The sequence below is a fragment of the Stegostoma tigrinum genome, chromosome 6 (assembly GCF_030684315.1).
Source record: "Stegostoma tigrinum isolate sSteTig4 chromosome 6, sSteTig4.hap1, whole genome shotgun sequence".
NCBI lineage: Eukaryota > Metazoa > Chordata > Chondrichthyes > Orectolobiformes > Stegostomatidae > Stegostoma > Stegostoma tigrinum.
The window spans coordinates 91,741,692-91,756,475 of NC_081359.1; positions in this window are offsets into that span (position 1 = coordinate 91,741,692).

Sequence of the window (14,784 nt, forward strand, 5' to 3'; positions counted from 1 at the left end):
CAGTCTGTAGTGAACAGAGAAATACAATCATACTTTTGGGAGTTAAGGGAAGTCCATTTACTGTCAGATATTTACTAGGGACTAATCTCTGGCCTCAGCTTTGTGAAAATTTTAATGCTACATCTGCTGACCTTGAAACACATCAATACACTTCCTTAAGTAAAGCTGACCATCTGCTTCTGGTTGTCCTTAATGTCCTTGCAATGTAATTTTAAAAATGGGAGATCTGGAAAACAGTCCACCAGTTCACTATCATTCATTTTACATTATGATACAAGTCAGTGTTGACCCCAGTAAGCGCACTAGCAGTAAGTAAAACTCCAGAGTGAAAACTGCTCTGCAATATACAATCTTTCTTGTACTGGGGACATAACAAGGAATTTTGAACAACTGCATCTTCATTACTCCATGACTTCATGACTCCAGTATCAGCAGTTCTTACCATCTTCATTATATCTTGTTTTGTGACCATATTGTCACTTCACATTAATCACTAGAGGAGAATCAGATAATATTCTACATCTGAGTTTGTTAAATACCCTGCATTCAACCAAAACCTTTATTTCAGGTGATGTACATTTAATATTTCCCACAGGCTGCATGTAGATGCAGATACAGCAGAGTTAGAGATCATTTAACTGTGTCAAGGCAGCCAGTACACTAAGTAGGATTATATTTCTCTGAACATCCTTCATCCAAATAACAGTATCCTGACATCTAAATCTCAAAGGAACCTTCCACAAACTGCACCTGTTCTAACAGTTTCAGAAACAGCAGAAAGAAAATAAGAGGAGGAGGAAAGTTGGCATTTTGGGTCAGGACCCCCAAAATGTCAACTTTCCTGCTCCATTGATGCTGCCTGGCCTGCTGTGTTCCTCCAGCTCCACACTGTGTTATCTCTGACTCCAGCATCGGCGGTTCTTACTATCTCAGAACGAATGTAAATCTTCTTCTGTATAATTGTAATTCTCGTAACATCTTTTAAAGATAAACAACCTCAGTTTGACTTGTGCTGCATTTTCTGATTTCACTAATGGATTTTTTATGGCATAACTCATATTAGTCATTAAAAAGCTTCCCCAATTGCAGATCCTAAACATACTCTGCCTGCTGTTTTTGAATAAAGGTTGAAAAAGTTAAAATTTAAATTTTGCATACCTAAAGGAGAAATATAGAGTATGAGTACCAATTCTTTATCCTAATTTAGGCAAATTTTACATTTGTACATAATCCATAATGTGATTGGAAGGATACTTCAGCAGAACATGACCTTGACAAAATGGGGACAATGCTGAATGTATTTTTGGACTCCACCCAATTAGGCTTTATATTCAATTCTCAATGCATGCTAGGCTCTGTTAATACATGTCATGCTTATGTTTGTTTTCATAGATTTCCTGAACGCAATTCAACTATGAGACAATTATATAAGATAAAATGCATCTGATTAAAAGGATACTTTTGGAGCTTTGCCTGAATTTCTTTTCCAGGTGCTGGCAAAGCTGCTGAGAATTTACACAAGTTTTTGCCTATTTTCAGATTGCCAACATTTTCCAAATTTTGTATCATGGGATCATCTTAATTATTTTCAAATTGGCCTGTGTTCCAGCAGATGTTCTATTTTTGATTAAATTATGTAATATTGCCCAGTGGTTTTGGAGGAAATTTAATTCTGATCAGGCAATACCTGAATGAAAAGTGTTTAATATTCCACTATGTAAAACTAGACAAGAGTAAAAACCAAAAGAACTGTAGATGCTGTAAATCAGAAACAAAAATGGAAATTGATGGAAAAGCTCAGCAGGTCTGGCAGCATCTGTGTAGAGAAGTCAGTGTTAACATTTCAGGTCCAGTGACCCTTCTTCAGAAGTGGTTGTTCCATTAACCTCCTCCTTCTTCAGTGGGCCCAAACACTCCTTCCAGATGAAGCAGCATTTCACTTGTGCTTCTTTTAATCTAGCCTAATGCATTTGCTGCTCACAATGTGGTCTCCTTCACATTTGCAGTACTGAATACAGCCTGTTTGACCCCTCTGCAGAAAACCTCCACGCCTCCATAGGAATCACCCTTACCTTCCAGTTGCCTGTCATTTTACTGTACCACCCTGCTCCCATCATAACATTTCTGTCCTTGATCTGCCTGCTATTTGTGTGACAGCAAAACACAATCTAAGCTGCAGGAGCATCACCTTGTTTTCTACTTAGCCACTTTATAGACTCTAAGACTCAGTATTGGATTCCAAAACTTCAAAGCGTAACCTCTGACCTCTATTATTCTTACATGTAGTTGTCAATGACTGCATGATCCTGTCCTGGATAGGCATAGACTGGCTTGGGTGAAATGAGAGCCTTGCTACATGTATGCAACAAGAATACTCCAGGGAAAACCTGTAATTTGTAAAAGCTGCTATTGCCAGTTAGCGACAGGGAAAGTGAGCGAGTTGCTGGCTCGAGCAAATAAATCATCAGTCACCTGCTTGACACATTTATACACTGCAAATTGAATAATGTTGCTAATGCTCCATGGAATATACTCAAGACAAAGGCTCATGTCTGAAATGACCTTGACAGTCACTACTATCCGTATGACTAACTTGATGCAAGCTCATAATCAGAATATAGTGGGGCAGGCAATTCCATGGACACAAACAAGCAGGAGACTGAAGAAACGCGGTGAGATCCCAGGTTCAAATCCCACCATGACAGGATATAAACATCTGGACTTAATACCTAATGATGACCATGAAATGATTGTTATAACACCCCAGTCCTTACCTGGTCTGACCTGCATGTTACCCCAGTACCACAGAAATGTTGTTGACTCTTAACTGCCCTCAAAAATGGCCCAGTAAGTCACTCAGATGTATCAAAAGGCTAAAAGGTCATAAAGGGTTGAACCAGATGGGGCACTCAACATTGAGCTTGAGCCCCATTAATTTCCTTAGCACTTTGGGATGGCTAATATTGTGCCATTATTTAAGAAAGGCTGCAATGAAAAGCCAGTGACCTATAGGGCACTGAATCTGACATCAGTGATGGGTAAGTTGTTGGAAGAGGCTGTCAGAGATACAATTTACATACATTTGGAAAGGCAAGGATTGAATGGGGATAGTCAGCATGGTGTTGTGTGTGGGAAATCATGTCTCACAAACTTGATAGAGTTTTTTTGAAAAAGATTGCCAAGAAGATAGGTGAAGACAGTGCAGTTGATGTTATCCACATGGACTTTAGCAAGGTCTTCAACAAGGTCTCATGTGGTAGACAGATTAGTAATGTTAGATTACATGGGATCCAGGGAGAGACAGCCAATTTGACACAAAATTGGCCCAAATTGGCAGAAGACAAGGTGGTGGTAAAGAGTTGTTATTTGAACTGGAGGCCTGTGACCAGTGGTGTGCCACAGGGATCAGTTCTGGGTCCAGCGCTGTTTGACGTTTATATCAATAATTTGGATGAGAATATAGGAGGTATGGTCAGTAAATTTGTGGATAACACCAAAATTGGTGATATAGTGGACTGTAAAGAAAGTTATCTAAGAGTACAATGAGATCTTGATCAAGGTGGGCCAATGGGCCAAGGAGTGGCAGATGGAATTTAATTTAGATGAATGCAAGGCATTGCATTTTGGTAAAGCAAACTAGGGTAGGACTTACACAGTTAAAGGTAGGTCCCTGTGACAGCTGTTGAACAGAAGGACCTAAGGGGTGCAGATTCATAGTTCCTTAAAAGCGGAGGTAGAGAGACTGGTGAAGAATGCAATTGGCATGCTTGCCTTCATTGGTCAGAGCATTAACATAGGAGTTGGGACATCTTGTTGTGGCTGTACAAGGCATGGATGGAGTCACTTTTAGAATACAGTGTACAGCTCTGGTTGCCCTGTTATAGGAAAGCTGTTGTTAAACTAGAAAGAGGACAGAAAAAAAATTACAAGGATGTTGCCAGGACTGGAGGGTTTGAATTATAAGGAGAGGCTACATAGGCTGTGACTTCTTTCCCTAGAATGTCAGAGGCTGAGACGTGATATTATAGAGGTTTATAAAATCATGAGGGCCATAGATAAGCTGAATAGCCATAGACCTTTTCCAAGGGCAGAGGAGCCCAAAACTAAATGGCATAAGTTTAAAGGTGAGTGGAGAAAGATTTAAAAGAGAACTGTGGTGCAATTTTTTTACACAGAGGGTAGTGAGTGAATGGAATGAGCTGCCAGACAAAGTGGTACAATTGCCACATTGAAAAGACATTTGGACAGGTGCATGAATAGGAAATGTTTAGAGAAATATGGGCCAATTGCTGGCAAATGGGACTAGTTCAGTTTAGCATACCTGGTCGGCATGGATGAGTTGGACTGAAGAGTCTGTTTCCATGCCAAATGACTCTATGATTCTCTGACTCTTTAGTGATGTTTATTGTATTAATTTCCTCTCCTCCTTTTACGCCCTTGAACATTTAGTAACTTTGGAATGTTATTAGTATCTTGCACTATGAAGGCTGACGTAAAGTATTCATTCAACTCCTCCGCTATTTCCTGCTTCCCCATTATTATTGTCCCAGCTTCATTCTCTCAGAGACAAATATTCGCTTTGACCTCTCTCTTCCTTTTTATGTAGTTAAAGAAGCTCTTGCAATCTATCTTGACATTACTTGCATGTTTACCCTCAAAGTTTATTTTCTTTTTTAAAAAATTATTTTTAGTTAACTTTTAAAAATTTTTCCAATCCTGTGGCTTGCCACTACTTCTTGACACACCTTTATTCCCCTTCACAATTTGATGATATCGTTAACTTCCTTGGTTAATCATGGTTAGCTCATCTCTTTCCCAGAATCCTTCTTTCTCACTGGAATTTCTCACTTTGTTGTGAACAATGAACTATTTTCTTAAATATCCTCCTGAACTGTCTTTGCTACTAAACTCCTTAAACAGTTTACTCCAGACAGTTCTGCCCTCACTCCTTTTTAGATACCCTTATTTAAGCTCAGTACAGTTGTTTTTGCTTCAGTTTTGCAATTTCAACACTGAATGCTAAATTTTAGCATGTTATGGTCGCTACTTTCTAGGAATCCTTTACTCTGAAGATCATTTGTTTATTAGGCTTACCTCATAACATGGCACCAGATCCAAAACAACCTGGACTGTGGTTGGATCCACAACATATTGTTCTTGGAAACTGATCTGAATACAAACAGTGAAATCTTCCTCATGGCTTTCTTGGCCAAACTGACTTTCCCAATCCACATGAAGATGAAAGCCAATCATGATAAATGCTCTCCCTTTTTTTTAACATGTCTTCATTATCTCCTAATTTATTATCTATCCTACATTATAGTGTCTATTAGGGGGTATATAGATTACAGCCAATGTCTCCCTCTCCTTCTGATTTTTTACCTCCACCGTATGGATTATACACCAAAAAATCCCAGACCAATGTTTGCCCTTATACTTAATATATCCTGTACTAACAAAGCTCCCCCACAACCAACTGAAGAGTTCATTCAGAGACACAGGTAATGTTCTGTGCACCCAATTCAAATCCTGCCATGGCAGTTGGTGGAATTTGAATTCAGAAAAAGTCTGGAATTAAGAGCCTAATAGTGACAAGGAATCCATTGCTGATTGTCAGTAAAACTCATGGTGCTCACTAACATCCTTAGTGGAAGAAAACAGCCATCCTGGTCTGGTCTACACATGACTGTAGACCCACAGCAATGTAGTTGACTCTTAGCTGCCATCTAGGCAATTAGGGATGAGCAATAAATACTGGCCTGGCCAGTGCTCCCTCAACTCATGAACGATTAAAACAAAACCCTTTCCTTCCCATTTTTCCTTTCCAAAGGTCACATAAGAGCATAGACATTCACATATATTTATGTTGTTAGTTCACATGTTTTTCTAAACACTACATGCATTCAAGTAAAGATCCATTGTCTTGATCTTTTTAACCATTCCTTCCCCTTAACCCTATTTGCTGCTGCTTTTCTATGTTTGTTCACATTTTCCCACTGAGTATTGCCATTGAAATAGCTGCCCTGTGATGCTAACATCATTTTGCTTTGTAAGCCTGCATGTTCCATCTCCCAAACACTCCCTCATCTAATTAATTAATGTCTTCTCTACAGCCCTAATTACTCTATTCAGTAGGACACCAGTCCCTGTATGGTTCATGTGAATCCCATCCCACCAGAACATCCCCTTCCTACTCCAGGTCTGGTAGTAATGCTGCATGAACAGAAACCCATTCCAGTCACATCAATGTTTGAGCCACACATTTAATGCCATGACTTAATATTTACCGTATGCCAGTGGCTCAGGCAGTAATCCTGAAATTCTTGCTTTGGGTGTTCTACACTTCAGTTTAGCTCCCAACAGTTCAAAATCTTTCGGGGTTACCTCCTTTCTAATCCTACCAATGTCATTGGTACCAACATGAACAGCAATGACTGAAGCCCTTTCCTTCTATTCCAAGTCACTCTTCAGCCTCAAGGAGATGTCCCTAATCCAGACAATGCAGCACTTTGGGACTCCTGCTCACAGCTGCTGAGACCAATATCTAACTCTCCCTAAATTATACTTTCCCCTACCACTACTACATTCTTACTTTATTCTCCCATTTGAACAACTCCCTGTAACAGGGCACCATGGTCAGTTCGGTCATCTTCCCTGCAGTCCCCACTCATATCCACACAGCTTGCGAGAGCCTTGTAACTGTTCCTATAAGTCTGCTGCATAAGGCTTTCCAGGGTGTAACCCAGCAAACATGAAATTAATTTAGCTCATATCAAAATAGTCGCCAAGGAGGAGGGCTGTTAGAGAGAACTGGAGAAATTTACAGCGCACAAACGGAATATTCAGTCCATTGTGCCCGCACCAGGCTGAATAATCAGCTGTCCATTCTAACCCCATTTACCAGCACCTGGCCCATAGCCTTGCAAGTTATAGTAACCCAGGTCCACATGCAGATTTCTTTATAACATCATGAAGGATTCTGTCTCAAGCAATCATCAAGCTGGGAATGAGTTGGCAGGCATTAGGGAGGGTTAAAAGTGGGAAATGGGGCAAGGTGACTCTGTCTATCACATAAACACCAACCTATTAGAATTTTACCAGTGGTGAGTTAATTGACAAGCGGCATACCACCCTATAGGCTACTTGAGGCCCTTAGAGTCAATTTACTGGCCCCTTAAAAGCTGCTTCCTGAAGCTGCTTGTAAACTTTGGTAGCCTGGGTTCAGGAAAGGGACTCCTTTCTATTCAGAAGCACCCCTCCAAAAGGTAATGGTCATTTCCTCTGCTTTCCCATCCACCCCCAGACTTGCATACTTTGCTGGGGCCTGTCTGACTGGGCTCAGCAAAACCCCACACCCCCCCCTTAAACATATAGAGTTCAGCCTCTAGAATAGCTCCTTGTCGGAGACTGGCTGCAACCCCAGCAGAGGCCAATGCTCCCAGTGATTGGCAACCAGCTCTCGGAGGTGAGACATTCACAAAGGTAAGAGCAGAAGCCAAGGCTTGAGACATTTAACAGCTGTAAAATTAGATCATGACTTCCCAACCCTGTGGAGGCAAGCTCAAACAGTTCATCCAAAAAAAGCAGGGCCAATGTTTCACAAAAGTATCTGGCCACTGAGGATTGTAAAATATCTTTTTCTTTCAGCTTTGTCTTTAGCTATTTCAACACCTGTCATGACAGACAGGTAACATTGAGTTCCTTCTTATGTGTAGTATATTGGATACCCCTGCTATTGTTCAGTTCCCAAATGCATAATTGGTCCAACCCTTCCTGGCTTTTCTGAATTACCTAATATTCCACAGTATTTCGATGTTTGACCACTTTGAGAGAAGTCCTGCTGTGAATCTTTTCATGATCCACACTGTGGACAGTGACAGCAAAAAAATTACTAGAAGCTGTTTGGGCAACTCATTTCATAAAAAGTCTTCCCAGCCAACAGAAATAGTTGAGCTGTTCATTTGGACCAAGGTGAAAAAGCAACGTACAAGTCTCATTGTAAGTAGAGACCTGACATCACTCTAATTAAACTGGGAAGGATATCAGAGAACAGTGGGGCCCGTGGACACGAAGTGATTTTTTTAATGTCAAGTTGTTGTGATCTTAGGCTCTTCTGTCTTCTCAATGTGATTTAACTATGAATGGCACTTAAGAATTCAAATACCTTGTTTAATATGGTAATGGATGAAGATTTAATGCCAATCTTAGAAAGGTAAGTGAGGTACTTGAAGAAGACAAATTTGCAGGGGTATTGGGGAAGAGCAGGAAGTTCTGTTAACTGGATTGCTTTTCAAAAGAGACTCAATGAGACAAAATACCTTCCCCCATGTTGTGCTATTTCATGACTTTTACACATCCTAGATAACTGGGCAATACCATCAATCTATTATAAGTTAAGCTTCTCAACCTCATTACATGTAAGTTAGTGACGGATGGCAAGTCCTCAGGGCTGTAATGACTTGTACATCTGAATGTATAAAATATAACATTAATGCTGATTTTCCTTTCATTTTTCCCTGATTAAATTCCCTTCCAACTGCACACCACTTTTCCAGCTAAGAAGACAGGCAGGTGACCAGCTGCAGGCTATTTTCACATTTGGATCTGTATAAAAGACCTTGAGTCGGGCTCCTTTCCAATTTTTCTCTTCACTCCTTGTGGGGAAGTGTATGATCTCAGTTTAACATCTCTGGCTGTTGATTGTGAATACATAAACTCAGTATCTCAGAAAATGTACAATCACAAGGGGAGCTATCTGTCAACTTACATAGATTCAGGAAGGAAAGAGGTTAAATCACCATACATGTGTTATTATGTATGAAGATATGGGTCAGTCTTGATCGCTAGTAAATTGTGATGCTGGCAGTGGGTGAGGTCTACACTTTGTATGAAAAGGGTGACATTTAAGGACAGCCTTTTAATTGACTGAACTATTTCTGAAAATTGTTCTGTTCTTATCTGCAAGAAAAACAAATTCACCTATCATGGATTTCCCTTTTGTTAACTATTGTGTGCAAACTAAAAGTATGTTCTAATCATACTGACATCTTTACATTAATGTTATAATAAATTACATTAGTAAGTATGTTTGTAACTCACTATTAACACAGTGATCCCCTGGGCCCTGTCATTTAGAATTAGACTGGGGCCAAATCATGGTTTGAGCTACAAGTGACAGCCAAAATCACAGACAATTTATTTGCTTACAATCAATGAATTGACTTTCCCTTCAAATACCTTTAGTTGTATTCAATTTGTAACTGTATACTCCTGGCTGTCACTTACTCAGAATAGAGATCGGTTTCTGCAATGGCACCATTACACATGACCATCACTGTCATCATGGCTGCCCTGCAGTTCTAGGATGATGTCCACTTGAGGTTGTGCGTTTCTGCTGAACAGGGCCATTCTTGACCCTCAAATCTTTGCACACTTAGGGTACGATGTTCCATGGGGTCGTGGGGTCATGGGACCTAAAGAGCAGGATTTGATCCCTTTTCTTTCCTTCTCTGCCATGTAGGATTGAGCAAAAATCCCCATCATTTAAAATACTGGACCAAGACCCTAGGCTTTTCAAAAACTTTTGAAAGTGAAAAAAGAAGGCAGCTGGGCTGGGGGCTCTGGGAACAAACACACACACACACATACGCACACTTACAGTTGGCTACTTGGAACCATTGTGCAGCCTGAAAATCCAATTCACACCTTGACGCGAAGAGAACCATCAAACAGACCTAACGCTCCAGACTGAAACTAACCATTTCCACCTCAAGCTACAAAAAAAAACCCAGACATCTTGAAACCAGTAGACAGATACCAGACATTTAACTACAATCAATATTCATTTGCAGAGCTACCGGACATTCCATTTAATCAAAATACCTTCACACTTACTCTTAACTGGCAAGAAGCCAATTGCCTCAAAGGGGACACCAGTAACACAATGGCAAGCATAGATTTGGTGCTAAGATAACAGGCCCACAATTATTATAAAGGCAGGCCCTGATCTCACCAGAGGGAGAGCAATTTGCCCAGGAACTATCCCTGCAGGTACCACCAGGAGAAGGCTCTGAAAGAACTACTGCCCCAAGAGCAATCCCCACTGTCCAGTGCCTTCTTCATTTCACATTCACTAAATAAGTCTAGTGTCAGAACCGTGGATCTGGGAGTGATTTGAACCACCTAAAAATCAGCAAATTACAGATCATAAATCAGGATCTCTACAGCCACCACACTGCTTCATCATTCAGGTTCTTGGACACAAGGCATAATATAGCTTAATTAACAAGTTGTTACCATTCTGAACAATTGATGGCAAGCTCCTTTCAGTCATTAATATCAATGCTTAATGTCTAATGGGGAGCTTCAGAGTGTCTTTGTCTTTCTTTGACCTCCTCTGGAACATTTGCCATTTAAAATTTAAGAAAACAGAATCTCGCTGGAGGGAGATAATGGGACCTGCAAATCCTAGAGAATCCATGATAACAAAGTGTGAAGCTGGATGAACACAGCAGGCCAAGCAGCATCTCAGGAGCACAAAAGCTGACGTTTCGGGCCTAGACCCTTCATCAGAGAGGGGGACGGGGAGAGGGTTCTGAAATAAATAGGGAGAGAGGGGAAGGCGGACCGAAGATGGATGGAGAAAAGGATAGGTGGAGAGGAGAGTATAGGTGGGGAGGTAGGAAGGGGATAGGTCAGTCCGGGGAAGACGGACAGGTCAAGGAGGCGGGATGAGGTTAGTAGGTGGGAAATGGAGGTGTGGCTTGAGGTGGGAGGAGGGGGTAGGTGGGAAGAAGAACAGGTTAGGGAGGCGGGGATGGGCTGGGCTGGTTTTGGGATGCAGTGGGGAAAGGGGAGATTTTCAAGCTTGTGAAGTCCAATGGTATCAATGTGGATTTCACAAGCTTCAAAATCTCCCCTTCCCCCACTGCATCCCAAAACCAGCCCAGCTCAACACACTTCCCTAACCTGTTCTTCCACCCACCTACCCCCTCCTCCCCCCTCAAGCCGCACCTCCATTTCCCACCTACTAACCTCATCCCGCCTCCTTGACCTGTCCGTCTTCCCCGGACTGACCTACCCTCTCCCCACCTCCCCACCTATACTCTCCTCTCCACCTATCTTTTCCTCTATCCATCTTCGGTCCGCCTTCTCCTCCCTCTCCTTATTTTTTCCAGAACCCTCACCCCATCCCCCTCTCTGATGAAGGGTCTAGGCCCGAAATGTCAACTTTTGTGCTCCTGAGATGCTGCCTGGCCTGCTGTGTTCATCCAGCTTCACATTTTGTTATCTCACCGGCGGAATGCATTTTATGCATCCAGAAACATTGTCCAGTCCATCAAGAGAGATTTTTCAGGAGTTTCACCTGAATGCTTATCGTAACGGCTTTGAAACAGGCACCAACGTTGGGTGGCACCGTGACTCAGTGGTTTGCACTGCTGCCTCACAATGCCAGGGACCCGAGTTCAATCCCAGCCTCGGGGGACTGTCCATGTGGAGTTTGCACATTTTCCCTGTATCTGTGTGGGTTTCCTCCCACAGTCCAAAGATGTGCAGGTTAGGTGGATTGGCCATGCTAAATTCCCATAGTGTTCAGGGATGTGTAGCTTCGATGGATTATAAGGTGGGGTCTAGGTGGGATGCTCCAATGCTCAGTATGGACCTGAAGGGTCTGTTTCCACACTGTAGGGATTCTATAAATTTGTTTGACTGCCCTTCCAACAAAACTGGAAAATGTAGCAGAGGCACTGCTGGTGGACTTTCTCTTGTGTTGTTGATTCAAAGTCCAGGTCTCACTATAGTGATCATACCATGGTACTACAACTCTGTACAATGAAACTTCCATAGATTTGTGAGGCCTTTGGTGTCAAACATGTGTCGCTGTAGCTATTAGATCTCCGCATCAGTGGTGGCCCTCTGAGAGAGGTGCCTGAGCAGGCACAAGAAGTGCTCCACATATTCCACGGTCTCTTCGGCACGTAGAAGGGATGGAATATTTGACTTACCAGGTTTGGATTGATATATGGGCTTTGTCTTTGCAACATTCAAGGACAGGCAAAGTGTTTTGTATGCAGGTGAACCGAAGAGATTAAGAGTGGCTTGCAAAGCTGGTGCAAAGTGGGCAATGCCACAGCAGCATATGTCTGGGTACCAGAGGTCATGCCTGATCATGGTAGTCAGCTTAAGTTTGATACAGAGGCAACTGCAGTTAGAGAGTTTTCTGTCTAGGCATTATTTAAAGCACCAGAGGGTAATTGCTAATTGATGAAGTGAGTAACGACTGATTGTAAATAGGATAGGGACTATCACACAACTTGGCTTGACTGTTGGGTTTTGCAGGCATCTATTTCAGATCTTCCACTCATGACAGTTGCCATCATATCACTATGTCGTTGTATCAGAAGAAAGATTGTCGGTCTAAAACTCTGGAGAAATGTCTGCAGAGACTCATGATTTACCAAACCAAATGTTTTGATTAGGTCATTAAATTATATGATGAGTCCCTGATGTTGTGCAAGATATTTTTCTTAGATTTTCGTGGGAACATAGGCTATGTCTGAGACTCCTCTAGAAGATCTAAAGCAACACTGTGGCCAGAATCTTCTACTTTCACAACCAGCAAATCTGAAGACTGGAAGGTAACTTAATAAGGTTGAGTGGTGGCATCCCAGAATACTGCCATCTTCCAGGGGATTAAATGCTCGACGAGAAAGGCCAAACATGAGTTTCCCATCCTGTTGCCAGTTGAGTTCCTTCAGTGATTAATTAATGATGGGGAGCATCAAAGCATCTTTGTAGGCTTTTCAATGAATGACCACTTTAAGGTTTACTCCTACTGAACCATAATTCCCCCTGCTCCCAAGTGCAACTTGTTAGGAAAAATAGGCAGGTTGTCAATGGGGAAACCAGGGAATATTGTCCTGGCAACAACCACAGCTGTGTCTGTGTCACTGTTGAGTGTTAGAGCTGTTGGACTCCAATTGGCCAAAAAATTAACCTGGCAAGCAGTATGTCATCAAACAGGGTCTTTATCCCAATCAATGCCCACTGGGGAGCAATTGGGTGACTGATTACAAGAAGATCCAGTAGGCTTTCAGACCTTAATGATGTGTGAACTTTTCCCCACTAATCACTGAATCCACCATGTCTCTGGCAGGACATAGCTAATTAGGGAGAATGTGTGCCAGGACTTTCTTTGGTTTGGACAACAGTTTCCACAGCCTGTTTATCTCCTTGAAGATAGTTACAGTTGTCACATTCCTGAAGTCTAGGGGATTTCTTTTTCATCCTAAGTCCTATAGGATGAATAAATGGAGTCTGGATGTGAGCATGTATCCACCAACTTTAAAGACCTGAGCTATTGGGACCACAGGCTTTATTGTTGTTCATCTATATGATTTACTGTTGCAACCATATCTCCTACCACAGGGCACCAGAGAATGGGGGTGGTTATTGTTGAGATTGCAAGAGGAAAGAGAGAGTTTCTCTGTGGTGAGAACCGACACTTGTTTGACTTGGTTAGGGCCTGACAGAAAGCACTGGTGATCAGGATTTGGGGAGCTTATTCTCGGACCAGAGCCTCAGCTTCAGGGTCAGCCTTACTGCTGTGGTCAGGAGCGATGCCCCACCCCCCAACTGGGAAAGTTCTGGATGTTTACCTGTGTTTACCATGAGGCAGTAGACCCTTCTAGCACCAACAAAATGTTGGCAGGGATGCCAAATGTGCTTAATTGGGCTGTTAGTTGGCTCAGTTGTCTGCCCAGAGGGTAGCTGTGTCATACAGGTTCTCTCCAGTGTGGCAGCATGCCATGAAAATGGGAAGGCATGAGGCTCCCCTCCTGACACCTTCCCTCACTATTGACAGCATCTTACATTGTGCACCAAGCATAGGTGAAGATGTTTTATTAGCTGAGATTAATAGGAATGGTGCTTTTGGCTTCAGGAGCTCCTGTTGACAGCAATGTTGTCAATAAATGTACTTGTTTGCCTCTGGGAAGGTATGAAACATGTTTGAAAAGCTATATTAAACTGGAGCATGTATCTCTCTCACCCAACTGGGTTTTCAAGTATTTCACAAATTACTTTTATACCTTTTGCTTTAGCAAAGGGTATATGTCCAAGTAATCCTATTTGTGATAATAATTAGGTGCTGTTTTATTTCTGGACCCCTGTAGAATGTTCTGTCAAAGTATAAAAAGCAATACAAGAAACAACACTGGAGTTTAATTATACAAGGTTCCTGCATCTGATGCGGGCCATCTAGTGCCCAATTAACAATACGCAAGGATCACTCAGGTTATTATTACCCCTTAAATTAACAGAGTGAGAATATTCACATCGAGAATGATCTGGCTAACAGCTAAAAATGCATTAAGTAAACAACTTTTTAAGAAAGCAGCATCATCATACAATAAAAATAACCTGTCTGATAGCACACAGGAAAACTATGTTATACCAAAGCTAGGCTCATATCTATCAAAGAGCAGTGCTCCATTTTGTCTCCAATGTAGTTTAAAGTATAATAGTCATTTCTCCAGCAAAATGTTATAGACGAATCCCATGAGAGTTACACTGGGGTCAAGTTCCATTATGAATGCACAATGACACTACTACTCTTCATAGATGCAGAACTAAAAAAAAATGCCAATTGTGCTGAGAATAGAAAACTACTCTTTAACATGTCAGTTTATGGATCCTTTTCTGGCTCTAAGATATCAAAATAGCTGAATTAAAAGCTAACAACTAGGCATCAGAGGTTTTACAATTAAAGCTGGGGTACTGATC